Genomic DNA, 14,050 nt, shown 5'->3' with positions numbered 1-14,050 from the left:
GCATCCCAAACGTTGATTACTATCCCAGCATGACACCAATTGAAAGCATATCCAAAACTCCAGCAAGTCAAAATGCCCTACTTCTCCTCATAGCTAGGTTATGGAGGGCTATTATCATTTATCACCCATTTTTAGATTTAATTTGCAACACAGAAGGAGAGACTTTCCTCCAGATGGTAGTTTAGAAAAGGAGCTTAATGTGGATGCTCTACAGTTGTGTCTATATTACTGCACCTGGGAACATTTCCAAGTTCTTCATCTGGATGCACGCTCCAGATGTCTCCTTGTACAGGTGCTCACCAAACTGTGATTTTCTGTCACCCAGCTTTCCAGAGAAATGCAACCCAAATCAGATAATTGAAACAACATACTACAAAAAGGACCCCAAGTGAGAGCAGAGGGTGAATCTCATCAGAACATAGCATCCCATGGACAGGCCTGGCCTCTCTGGGCTAATCTCTGGAATCAGAGAATCATAGAATTCTTAGAGTTGGAAGAGACAGGGAAGGTTTAACTGAGACAGGGGAGGTCTAGGTTAGATATTAGGAGGAAGTTTTTCATACAGAGGGTAGTGATGCACTGGAACAGGTTGCCAAAGGAGGCTGTGGATGCCCCATCCCTGGAGGCATTCAAGGCCAGGCTGGATGTGGCTCTGGGCAGCCTGGTCTGGTGGTTGGTGACCCTGCACATAGCAGGGGGTTGAAACTGAATGATCACTGTGGTTCTTTTCAACCCAGGCTGTTCTATATTTCTATGACTCTATGATTCTATGACCTTTAAATGTCATCTAGTCCAACTCCCGTAGTGAACAGGGACATACACAACTACATCAGGTCACTCAGGGTCTGATCCAGCCTCTAAAAGCCTCTCCTTCTTATCTAGTGGGAAAGGTAATTTTGAGAGTGTTATACTCCTACGAGGCTGGATATTAGGAAAAAAGTTTCTTCTCAGAAAGTGGTGATTCATTTGAACAGTCTGCCCATGTTGATGGTGAATTCAGTGTCATTGGAAGTGCTGAAGAAAAGGGTAAGTGTGTCACTGAGTGACATGTTTTAGAGCGGTCGTAGGCAAGGGTTGATGGCTGAACTAGGTGATTTTAGTGGTCTTTCCAACCTTAATGATTCTATGATTCCACCTACTGATGTAAATACCCACTCTGTGCAGTCCTTTGGCATGAGTGTAAATGAACATCTGGGACCCTGAAAGGGGCCCTAGAACAGTCCTAACAAATGTGTCACTTTAACCCTGTGTGAAGGTGGGGGTGACAGCTGCAGAAAAGCATTGCAACAGCATGACATATTGGGAATGAAGTCAGAGACATTAAAGAAAGACAGATGATGAATTGGAAAAGCTCTAGGAACTCTTCCAAGCACCAACCTCTTATTTTATTTTCAAATGTACCACATCATAGGAAAGAAGCATGGCTCTGTAACGTTTCTCCTGGAGGAACTGGAATTAAATGTTATTCTTAGGAATAGTATATGCAGGTGTTCACCAGATATTAACAAATGTTTCACTATTAATTACAAGAGTGGTAGGTTCTATAGCAAACACTTCATCTTCTGATTCATACAGCGCCTGTCCTGTTGCCTCTCCACCGTTTAAAAAATGAATGTGTCAGTAATGCAAAAAACACACTAAGCAGAACTTTTACAAATGGATATTCTCCTACAATAACAGCACACACTGTACGTGTCCTTCTCCTTACAGCTCCCAGATGCCTTGGGGGAATCCCAGACTGGAAGCAAAAATAAACCAGTGTGATTGAGGTGATCAGGACCAGGCTTGATTTGTAAATTACTGAACACTCAAAGCAATAATTGCAGCAAAAATTAGGAGAAATCTGCAGGATGATTTATGTTGCCACACACCAGTCCATGAATCGCCCTGAACTACATAAAGAGGACTGGGTAAATTCATCAGAGGAACTAGTCCCTACGTACAGAACTCAGCGACCTCTCATCACAAACAGCAGAACAGGTTGTTGCCATTGTCTAAATGCACACACACACTCACCACACACTTACTTCTCACAAATGAAAGCCACATTCCTCATAAATAGTGGAATTTAGGGGGGGGACGGTTGGGGTGGGGAGGGGGCATATTATACCTACCTTCAATGCTGTTCTGTTGCTTTTAAAGTCAGATGGATTCAGCAGAAAATACCGTGGCAATATTCTGAAGGGCCCCACTCTGTTTCTATAAAGTGTTTCTTCATTAAAAATGTATTACAAAACTCTGAGATCTGAAGTGCATATCAATATTATAGTAGGCACTTGAGGTTTACATTCCTCAGATTGATCTTGCTCCTGTATAAAGTCTGCTTCAGTAAATGCCAGCTGGGTTTTTTTTGTTGTTGTTTGTGGTGGTGGTTGGTTGGTTGTTTTTTAAAATTGCTGTGCCCATGTTGAAATAATCTATTTAAGAATATTGCAGTGTAAGCAATGCTCTTCTTCTGTAGGAACAGATCTGTTTTCTAATGCAGGGGAGAAAAAAAATCAAAGCTTGACGTTATTGTTCCGTTTTCGAAGATGTATCTTTAATCAATAGATTTCTCTGATTCACTACTGGTTTGACAACACTGAAACTAGAGGAGCTGTGCCTTCTTCTGTCTGAGTTGATTTTGTTCCTGTATATAAATATGAATAAGAAGAGCATCTGCAACTACTCCAGATACACTGACATGACAAGGGCTATCAGCCCTCACGCTTCAGGGTACATAATCTGATAACCAGCTGATGTAAGGGAGAAATATCCCCCACTGGTACAATATTGACTAATTGGATTCATTATAAGCCTTTTATGTCTTTCTCTAAAACCCCTTGCATTAGGCACAAGATGGACCAGCAGCCTGTTCTGGCAAAGCAATTCCTGTGTATATAATCCACATAACAGTTGGCAGTGGGTGATGTGGCACCTGAAAGGGCCACTGAATTAGCAGCATACCAGCTGGAAGGGACTCTGCCTGTAACCCCATGGTGGCAAAGAGCCCCAGATGAGGCCTCAGTCAAGAGGCAGAGAAGAAGTCTATGGTTTATCTGATCTGTGGTGTTCAAAACTAAAGTGTATGTTATCTGACCTGAGATCCAGTCAAGGACAAGAAAATGAAGGGAAGGGAAGGGAAGGAAGAGGAGAAATAGAGCAACGTACCATAGAAAACTATAGCATAGCATTGAACAGATCTGAAGGCTGTGTACGGGAACAAGAATCCTGAAACTGGAGCTAAGCCAGTGCTGGTCTTTGAAGTGCTGGCTCATCAGATGCCAACCTATCTCCTTTATTTCCACCTTGGAGGAGAACAGATGTCTGGGTTGGAGTGAAATAAAACCTAAAAGCAGAAATTGATGGCCAATTTTATCCAAAGAACAATAAAATCCCTCATCATGTTCCAGAAAGCCAAAGTGCATTAATACTTCTCAAATGGTACTTCCCACAGAAGCAAAAGCTACATTAGCTTGTTAGCCACAAGGTGATTGTGTGGCTATCAGAGAAAGGGAAGAGGGCTCTGCATGATGCAGTTAGGAAGGTTGCTTGGAGAACAGCTACACTAGGGGGACAAGTCCATACTCTCAAAAGACACGTTCTTCAGACTATAAAAATGAGAAGGGAAAGCAGGATGCTTTAACTCCCCATCTTGCTGCGTCACAGTACGTTTTCCATCCAAGGCTGTGTTTGCAAATATGTCACACTTCAATGACACTTGAGGCTCAAAATGGAGCAATCTTGTTTATCTGGCTGCTTTCCAGGTTAGCTGGAGACTTCTGGGCTGTGTGCTGACAACAGTTTACTCAATTAAAAGAAATGGTACCCTCATCCTGTCTCTGGGAGAAGAGAAGGTTGCAATGCAGCATCCTCGTGTCTCTTTATGTGAGAAACACAAGTACTTAGACAAATAAAAATAGCATACTTGGTTTCCCTTTACTCTTATCATTCCCAGTGAATGTATTAGCTGGAATGAATATTTTATCTACTTGAAGTTCCCAGTGGATAAACATATCTGTCATGAATCATATACACAGACTGTCCCATAACCATCAAAATAAACATCCCTGCCTCAGTTTATCTCTGAGAAACAACCCTCTTGACACTGCAATGCAAGGCAATATTTAGGTAGTGAAGCTAGCCCCACACAATTGGGAGTTCTTGCATGCTGTTCTTTCCTCATTTGAGCTGGGGAGTATTCTGGGATGTTTTGTGGAAATCCTACTAAAAAAGTGTGTGTGTGGAAGGGGAGCGGGGTGGTCTTGTTTGTTCTCAAGTCCATTTCTCATCTGCCAAAAGACAGACAGCAGTGGGGCTGCTGGATTTTGGGCATATCTCTCAGTGAAGAACATGAGCCAGAAAGTCCAACATGTCTGTATCCTAACTGCAGCAAACCAACATAGCAAAAAACAAATGGGTCTTCTACCAGTTCTCTGCCTTCTTCTGGATCTGTAAGAAGTGCATTGGCAAATCTGTGGTTGTCAGGCATTTGGAGATCATATTTTTATGTTCATCTTGTAGCAGTGTGAAGCATGTTCAACTAACAGATTGGGATAAACTGGTGTTTGTACATCTGGGGCTCATATTCTACTCAATACTTTCATTTTTGCTGGCATGGGCTAGGATGTATGAGTATCAGAAGAGAATCAGGGTGAAAGGAATTGGCCTGCACTCAGGACACACCTTCTGAAACCACCTCAGTAATCTGCTTTCTTTCAGCTCTGCCTCAAGATATGCTTCAATACTCACAACCCTTGAGCAGCTTTACCAACACATGGTAGGCTGAAGGGGCAGCCACGGTGTTCATTTACAGACAAATCCATGCAGGTGGCCTATGGAGGATGCAAGATGGTAGCTACTGTCAGTGGAGGTGAAAGGGCCACACAGAAGGTCTGTGGCCCTCCAGGAGCCATGACACAGGGGCAAAAGAGGGCATGGCACCTAGGGGCATGGAGGCTACATCACGGATATGGCTAATGTTGACAGAGATGAGTAATTACTGACTCACCAGCTTTTGTTGTTTTTCAGCTTATTATGGGAAGTCTGACAGACCCAGCTCCAGCCTTTCTCCAAAGGGACTGTAAACCAGCAAGGTGTTGGCTCATTTAGTTTCACTCCTGTGATCCTCCACTCAAATGGAAAGGGACCACCAGGAAAGGAATAGAGTTCACGGTTTCCATGGTGTCAAAGCTGACAGTTCTGCATTTCACCCAATTTCTGGTTCAAAGGGAGATTCTGTTTCAAAAAACCTTAGTTCTTAGGCACCAGAAAGCGAGGTTTGGGACTTTAAAATATATATATATATATATGTAGTGAAAATGATGCGGGTACAATCCAGCTCAGCTTTGGAGAGGATGTGGAGGAAGAGGAGGATGAAGGGAAAGGACAATGAATTTATAATCTAGTTTTTAGCAAGGTGTAAATTTACCACCCAGACTCCCACCCATTATACCACAGACAGGAAACCAGCCGGTTGAGGGGGCAGTGAGTTTGTTGTTCCTCCTTGCACAATGACTATGTGTGTTATTTATTTCACAGGCCGAGCCATGACTGGTATAATTTTTAATCTGTCTCTTGCCTTTTTATGTTTTCAGATCAGCTACACATTTCATCAGCCTCCTGCCCACCAGCAATCATAAAATATGAGCCTTTGTGGGAAAGCAGAGACGTAGAAAGAGTTTCTTATGAAACTGTGGCTGGGATTGTTCCAGACACCTCAGGCCAGCTGCTCTCCAGGCAGCAGCTTTGTGATACAAGGGACAGTAAACATCAGCTTTGAAAAGTCAGGCAGTTGGGCCTTTTGGCTTCCAGCCCACAGAACAAGTTCTCCTGACTACTGAGGCATGGCTAGAAAAATAAAAGGGCTCTTTAGCGCTGATATCTTTGGACGCTGCTGTGCAATATGGCTGGAATGGATCCAGCATATTCCTACCTGCTTTGCATCTCGGGCTATAAAGCAAATCCAAACACATCACTCCTTTCCTTGTGCTCAGTTTTCATTAAAATATCTTCTGCTATTAATTCTGTTCTGTCCAACCTTGAACAATGCAGTGTCACCGGGCTGCTGCATTGCCTGTGGTGACTAGAAATAGCTTGTATCACTGGCAGAGTGGCAGAGATGGCAAAATTATCTTTTTTTCCCATTCCGCAATGCAGAATCTGTACTATTTGCATGAATTGTACCTACAGAAGTTCTGCTCATTACACATTCCTCATGACTGCTTGTAATGTCAGTCAGGTCAGAAGAAGGCAATACTCACCAGCAAGGTGTTTTATATCGAGGAGGCCACACTTTGTTTTACTCTTGAGAACCCTTCAGAAAAGGCACAGATGAAGATAGAAAGGTGGTCATCTTCTGTGAATGGAGAGACTGAATGGGCTGGGATTCTTCAGTCTGGGAAAGAAAATTAGGTGAAATCTAAAATCACGTATCTTTTTAGGTAGGTCAAGATGTGTGCGATGACCCACTGCAGGGGACACTGAATGAGATGATCAGGCAGAGCATTACAAGCAAACTAAAGGGGAACACTCTTCCACACAGCAGGGAGAGTCACAACCATATTTTTCTCCCTGCCATAACCTTTTGGAATGTCAAAAGTACAAACAGACAAAACAGTGAACACTGGGACAGAAAGGTCAAGGTGGACTCACCTTAGAGAATAGCCTGGTCACAATGGACAGCTCCAGAAATCCCTGAAGTACAGATTTTATCAGAAATTAGTTAGGTACGTTCTTGTCCTCTTTCTTTTCTGCTTTTTCAGCAGCTGCTACTGATAACTAAGGATACTGCCTTGATGAGCTTTTGATTTGACTCAGTGCAGCCACTCTCATGTGATTTAACAGTCTGGCTCTGCTTTGGAATGATTCCAGCATCTTCAATGAATTTGAAACAGCAATGATTTCCTACATGTTTGACAATTCCTGCTTTTGTTTCCATTGCAGCATTTCCTACGGCTGCTCTTTGCTTCTGAACTTTTCCTCTGAGTTCACGTCTTGGTTCTCTCTGTAGTGGTTACTGTTACATGAAGACAAACAGAAATAACAATGACAGAACATAATCTCTGATAGCATTTTATTAAATTGCCACAACAAATAGTGCTAAAAAGGAGGTAAAAACTCAGAAATCATGGTGGTTTATCTGGAAAAGGGAGGGCCCATGAGTGCCTATAGTGCCCCAGCCATGCACCACTCCCAGCCTGGGCACAGGTCTCCTTCTTTTCCACTCCTCTGTTCAGGTCTCTGATGAAAGGAAATTCGAATGTGAGTGTCCTACAAGATCTTCATGCTTCTGTTGTCAGCGAGCAGGAGAACGGCCTTTTTCTTCCACCCAGCCTCTCACAGTTGCAAATACCATAAACTATTTGGGGCAGGTGCTGTCTTGTCCCTCTGAACTGATACTATTTACCCTAATGTAATGCAGGCCTCTCATCCAACCTAAAGAACAATAGCCTCCTGTCTATATCAAAAGTGTCTCCACCCTCTATTATGATAAGAGGCAGTATCATTCTCCATAACCACAAAAAGCAACGATCTGGCTTAGGATGGAGGTGAAAAACTCACTGCAGACCAGCTCTGGCCCTTCTGGATGGATGAAACAAAATGCCCACCCTCTGTATTGCTTCAGTTAAGGGCACTGTGTAGCACTGGACACCTGAGCTGTGACATGCATAGCAGCAGCGAGACCTTCCTGGTGGTCAGGATCCCACTGCCAGCTCTCCTGGGCTTCTCCCCCCTCTTGAGGAAATGATCTAGCAAAACAGAGCAGGGATGCTAAGCACTGTGTTATTGCCTGTTGGAAAGAATAATCTGTCAAGGCTAATGCAGTCCACGGACCTGATGTTAAGTGGTATCCTGTACAATTTATCAAGGACTACATTATGAGCCCAGTCCTCCATCTGTTTCCTGAGAATGTGTTGGAGAGTTCTTCCTCTCTGCTACTGTCCTGCTTTAAAAACAAGTCATGTAATTGTAAGGAGAGTATTTGCAAAGCTGGAGCAGCAATTAAGCCATGGCTCCTGATCTCACCTTGACTTGCTCTTTCACAATAGCCTTTTCTTGTGATATTTGGCACTGAGAGAAAGAACTATTTATTGAGAACTGCCGATGGGCTGGCTCAAAAGAGACAACTCCTGTTTTAATTTCCCAAAAGCAGGGCCATCAAAAGGTCAAAGAAAACTGATGGAATAATTGAAAATAAAGATGTTAACTGGAGGGCTGGACTTTTATTGTGAAGGAACTGGGATGGCCCCTTCTCACTTGTAGCCACTCTCCATCCTGTGATTATGGAGCAGTTTGCTGCACTGCCCCAAAACAGAATGGAGCAATACTGAGCCCTGCTAGCATTCACAGAGCTGGGTTATGTGTTAAAAAGCAGCTACACTTCTTCTGTCTACCACGTAGTTTCATTTTCCTTGGAAACTCGTGAAATATGACTGCATGCACTTGTGTACGCAGCTATCCATCTCTTATACACGCAATTACCATAACAACCCTCCATTGCAGATTCCAGCTCTGCCATTACATCTTCGCACCTTCTGAGACTTGCTTTGATGTTCGTGCAAAAGTATGAAACTTTCACTGGTTAGCTTTCCTTCTTCTGGCTCTATTTTTTTAAACACACTATTTAGCTAATCCAGGAGCTTAGTTTGTCATGGGAGAAAATCCTCTTTTGTTGAATTATTAAAGCAACAGGATGCTTCTTCCAATATGCTGATACTAGTCTGGAAACCTAATGGAGCTGAGCCAAGCTGAACTATTCCAAAAGTGAGTTTGCCCTTATGGGGAAACTCCAGCTGAGAGATTAAGTATTAGATGGATGCTTACAGTTGGGAGATTCATGCTCATGCTTCAAAATAGGTGGCCCTTTTGCTCATCCAGTTCCTACTAGCAATGCCAGAAACTACACCAACCACAACCAGTATCGATCACTAAGTAATTCTATCACTCCTGCAAGAACATTTTAAAATGAAAGATATTCCTACTGTTATCTCCTGTAGCCAGAGCCTTTACTTGCTCAGGGAATCTGAGGCTGAATGTAAGCTAATCCTTTTGTAGCTTATGGTTACATCTCTGCTGTTGCTGTATGCCCACTTAAGTCTTGTGACAAAAAGCTAATAGCAGTTATAGAGAACAATTCCCCTAGTTCCTGCAATCCTGCACGTTCAGGTGTGAACCTTTGCTTTAGTACATGTTCTGAAACTCACTGGCAATTTTGCTGTCAGCTTCTAAATCAAGTCATATACAATTGAGAAAACATACCTGAATGAATGAGTGTGAAAACAGGGCTGTTCTTATAGTCTCATCTTCTGATCTTTCTTCTGGACCTCCTCGTCCCACAAAAGGGAGGATAATACAGAAAATGATGATTTAGAGAAGTAGTTGAGTCTTTAGAAAGGAGGGAAGGACTGAGATAGTCTAGTCAACTACGCATGGTGGCAACACTGAAGGGAGCAGCATTTGTGTTACTTGGCTTTTCCTTGGCTGTATCAGCTGTACCTCTCCTATGAAGATAGGTTGATGGAAATGGGCTTGTTTAGCTTGGAGAAGGCTCCGGGGAGCCGTCATTGTGGCCTCCCAGTACCTGAAAGGAGCTTATAAACAGGAGAGGAAACAGCTGCTTACGAGGGTGGATAGTGACAGGACAAGGGGGAATGGTTTTAAACAGATAGGGGAGGTTTAGATTAGATATTAGGAGGAAGTTTTTCACACAGAGGGTGGTGACGCACTGGAACAGGTTGCCCAAGGAGGCTGTGGATGCCCCATCCCTGGAGGCATTCAAGGCCAGGCTGGATGTGGCTCTGGGCAGCCTGGTCTGGTGGTTGGTGACCCTGCACATAGCAGGGGGTTGAAACTAATGATCATTGTGGTCCTTTTCAACCCAGGCCATTCTATGATTCTATGAAATGTTCACATGGAGAGTAAGAGGAGATATATGCATAATTACAAGCTTGGGTTTCATCTACAATCATGTCCACATACCAATTTGTTTTCACAGAATCATGGAATCACAGGATGCCTTGGGTTGGAAGGGACCACAAGGATCATCAAGTTTAACTGACTTAGATATACAAACACAGACCTGAACTGCGTGCACTCATACATGCACATTCATTCTTTCTCACTCACATACATATCTATTTCTATGCGTCTAACTGTATATGCATACAGATAGCCAGTTTCCCAATAAATTTCATAGTCCTTTTCCAATGTATTACAAAGCAGACATAGTCAGTGTTTCTACAGATAAATGGTATATCCCGCTGTGGAACTAATTGTTTCTAAATTGTTCTGTTTTAGCTGTGGGATGGCTCCATTTTAGGATGTTATTAAAGAAATTAAATATATATATATATATATATATAATTTAAAAATAATAATAAAACACTGCAAAGCTGTTTTTTCTCTTTTTTTTTCTTTTTTTTTTTTTTTCTTTTTTATTCTTTTAATCTCAGAGCTTCAGAATGCATTTGCCACCTTCTGGCCTCCTGTTGTGGGATGTCAGTTCTGCAATTTGTCTCAGTTACAAATTGGTTTGCTTTGCAGGTTTGTAGCTTGAACCAGAACCGCTAGTGGGAAACTCAGATGAATAAAATGAAAGAGACCCTCCAGGCACCATACAAATTTATAGCACAGATTGCCAGTGCCACCTAGAAAACTGAGTGAGATCAAACACTAATCCATCTGTGTCTGCAGGATGCGATGGAATCCAGCGTGGCCAAAAATGGACACATCAGCCTTTTTAAAATGTATGTTTCATTTCTCATGCATCGACAGAACAGAAGGATACAGACTGTGGCTGTCTCAAGGCATTATGAGATTTGCATACATGCTTCCATATATCTTCTGCATGTACGCATTTCTTTAGACAATGTACTGCTTTTATTTTTTTTTCCCCAAATGCAAATTACTTTTAAATGCACTACATTTAACAACCATATTCCCATACAATGCAGTTCTGTGTGTAAGCGCCATTGCCAGCCTTCCTGTACAAACCAAGATGCAGTGAGTGCGGTGAAAGCTGCACACGTTTCTACAACCTCAGCCTGTAGATTTATGATTTAATAAACAGCACAGGAAAAAAAGCCCAGCTAAAAAAAGCCCTGCAGCCCTGCCACTCTACTGAGAGTACCTAATTGCTCCGGAGCTCAATAAAAAGTCACAGTTTAATAAACTCCACCTCGTATTGCCACTTTACACATCCCCAATGCACAGGGTGTCTGAGGTCAATTTTATTGTTCAGTTTCTTGATTACGTTCATGCTAAAAGGAGGGATTGTGGATTCTAATTTGTGGTGACCTGCTTTTGTGAAAGGGCCTGGGGATGAGCAAAAATAGAGGTTAAGTTTGGATTCCTGTGTTTAAAACCATTTATTGCTGCTACAGCATATAGCCTCAATTCTGCAAAGCTTCTTTACCTGTATATCTAATTTCAAACAAATGCTTACGGTCATTTGTTTTATCCCAGTTTAACCCTGTATTTAAATCTATATCAGCACATGAGGGCTTGGCTGAATGAAGTCATAAAATAATTACAAGATAACTGGGTTTTCACAGCAAGTAACAACAAAGCCGTAACAGTTTAAATAATATGTGTGCTTGGCCATACATTACAGCTAATGTCACAGGAGGAAGAGGATATTTCTGGCATAGGGAAAAGATGGATACTGACAGCAAAAGGAGCTATACTACTAAACTCATAAATCACACAATTGCACGAATGTAAAAATTGAAGCTGAAAAGACAAAACTTGCTCTTAATCCAACTAACACCAGAAAATGAGTCAAAAGTGTGAAACCAAAGAGGAGGATAAATTCCTTCCAATTGCTCTCAGATGCCTTGCTTTGGAAGAAGAAGATGGATGAAGTCAGCTGTATTGAACACGCATGAATCCAATGCACCCAAAGTGGGGCAGGACAAACCCACATTAGTGGCACAGAAAAATAGGCAGGCTTTCTAAAAGGAATCTGAGTGTGTAAGTTCTTTGTTAGATTTCTTTTGAGAATATAAAATCCTCACTTATATACACTGATAGGAACAAAATGCTGGATTTGATTTAACAGAAATCAAAACAAAATAAAAACCTACATGTGGAGGAATGACAGGAAGGTGTAAGAGGATAACTTAGAGTAGAATCCAGGAAAAACAGCTGAAAGGCCATTTCATGGCACTTAACTGCTGTGCCTGAAGCTTGTCGGGCCATTTGTGCTCTCCTCTTTGGGAGCTTTGGACTTACACTGGTTTGATGTTAAGATGTGTGTAGTTATATACTACAGGATCTGAAATGCAAAACTAGGAGAAATTTGACAAAAAGTCAATATTTGTTTCTTTAGCCAAAAACCTCCTGAAAAACTGCTGGATATTCCACTGTTTCCAATGTTTACTACACCGGACACAGCACAGACAGCTGTGTTCAAGCTTGCCCTGGCACCAGAGCAGAGCGGTAACCTCAGCTACCCTTTCAGTCTCTAAGCTTTGATGATTCACATTTTGCAAGAGCAGCTTTGCTTATAAATAAGAGCAGGTTTAGCAAGTGAAACCAGTTAGCTTGTAACCACAAACTAAACGCATGCCTCCTAACAAAAGGAAGAGCTGGAAGCCAAAGAGCAAACCCCTCGTGCTGTGAAATGCTTCCCAAAGTTTAATTTCACATGTAGGACCAGTAGCACTCACAGCAGGAAGGTAAAGTGAGTCATGGAGGGATGTCGGGAATTGGGATGAGAAAGCATTACAAAAGTACTCATAACATAAATTGCTTATCATCCTGCCCTTTGTTCTTCAAACAGAGATGACTTTGGCACTATATTCTGCTCCAAGAAAAGAGGGAAATCAGGAGGGTGCTAGATTGGAAGCTGATCCCACAAGCGCTCTTACCAGCCCAAAATGATGCACAACTGTTTCGTATTCAATGCTGTAATGCAAGATAAATGAGGCAAATAATATTTTTGGAAACTGAGTGTGCTTTGTTGTCCTGTCTCTACGTGGGCTCATTTATTTCATTGAAACAGAGGTAAAAAATAACCACCATTCCAGCCTGACAGAGCTCCTACCGCTTTTCAGAATCCTTTACAATATTCAGCATGACAAAGTGCAAGACAGAGGTTCAAACCTTTTGGTAGTGACAGGAACTAAACACAACCTCCTTCCACTTTATCTCCAGTTCAATGCTGCCACATTATCTTATCATTCTCAATCTCACTGAGAGAAAAGGGACCACTGAGGAAGGAGGGTTTTTGCTTGACTACACCTCAAGTTAAGAGCACACATCCTATATCCAGCCAATGCAGGCTGCTATTTCCTAGGAGCTCTCTTCTCTTTTCTGAACACCACCTACATGTGAGGTCATTTTACTTATTTGTGGAGAAAAGACTGAACCTATTCTCACCACATCTCACTGACCCAGATGACTGGCAATGGCACAATGGTCACAATTAGGGGATAGGTACAAGGACCAGTTCTGGCTGTTGTTCCTAAAGGACACAACACATTATCACAGAATATTGTGTGTTGAAAGGGACTCACAAGGACCATCAAGTGCTGTCTTTTTTTTTTTTCCTCCTCACTTGAATGGATAGAAGAGTATACAGATGTAGCTATGTTTCTTAGAAAGTACTTGTTGCAAACAAAGCACCGGGTACAAAACGCTGCTTCTCTTTCTGTGTACATTTATGCAGATCACAAAACCATCATCTCAACACAGACCCTGATAGGCACAGAACACAGCATCAGTTTAACTTTCTCAGGGGAAACAGTGATTTTCCTGATGGTACTGATGAGGTCAGTAACTCATCTTGCTGTGAATCAGTTAACTCAGAGCAAAGGCAATCTACACAGACACTGCTTATCCTCCTCCTTCAGCAGTGTGTATTCTTTGCCTGCTTTTGCTGCTTCCGATAAAGCAGTTGCATTACATCAAAATCTTCCCTGATTCTGAGAAAACTGTCTCCTGCCAAGCTCTGGGAAACACAGAGATGTCTCATCGTGATGGAGGTCAGTGGGTTTATTTTGGCAACATGAGCACAGACACAACCAGGGAGCAGTGCAGAAGCCTGGGTTGGGTCCCATGCCCATTC

At 42.3% G+C, this 14,050-nt stretch overlaps 1 long non-coding RNA gene across 1 annotated transcript; it reads right to left on the bottom strand.

Moving 5' to 3' along the window:
- Nucleotides 1–970: 970 nt before the first annotated feature.
- On the bottom strand, nucleotides 971–7,263 carry LOC107308242. The gene is made up of 4 exons (XR_001552705.2): nucleotides 6,634–7,263; nucleotides 6,243–6,376; nucleotides 3,151–3,328; nucleotides 971–2,476 (listed from the first exon to the last, which is right to left on the bottom strand). It is a non-coding gene; the product is annotated as an uncharacterized LOC107308242 (long non-coding RNA).
- Between the last annotated feature and the right edge of the window lie 6,787 nt (nucleotides 7,264–14,050).

This window comes from Coturnix japonica, chromosome 1, assembly GCF_001577835.2.
Source record: "Coturnix japonica isolate 7356 chromosome 1, Coturnix japonica 2.1, whole genome shotgun sequence".
NCBI classification, from domain to species: Eukaryota; Metazoa; Chordata; class Aves; order Galliformes; family Phasianidae; genus Coturnix; species Coturnix japonica.
This window is presented reverse-complemented; position numbering and strand designations above follow the sequence as displayed.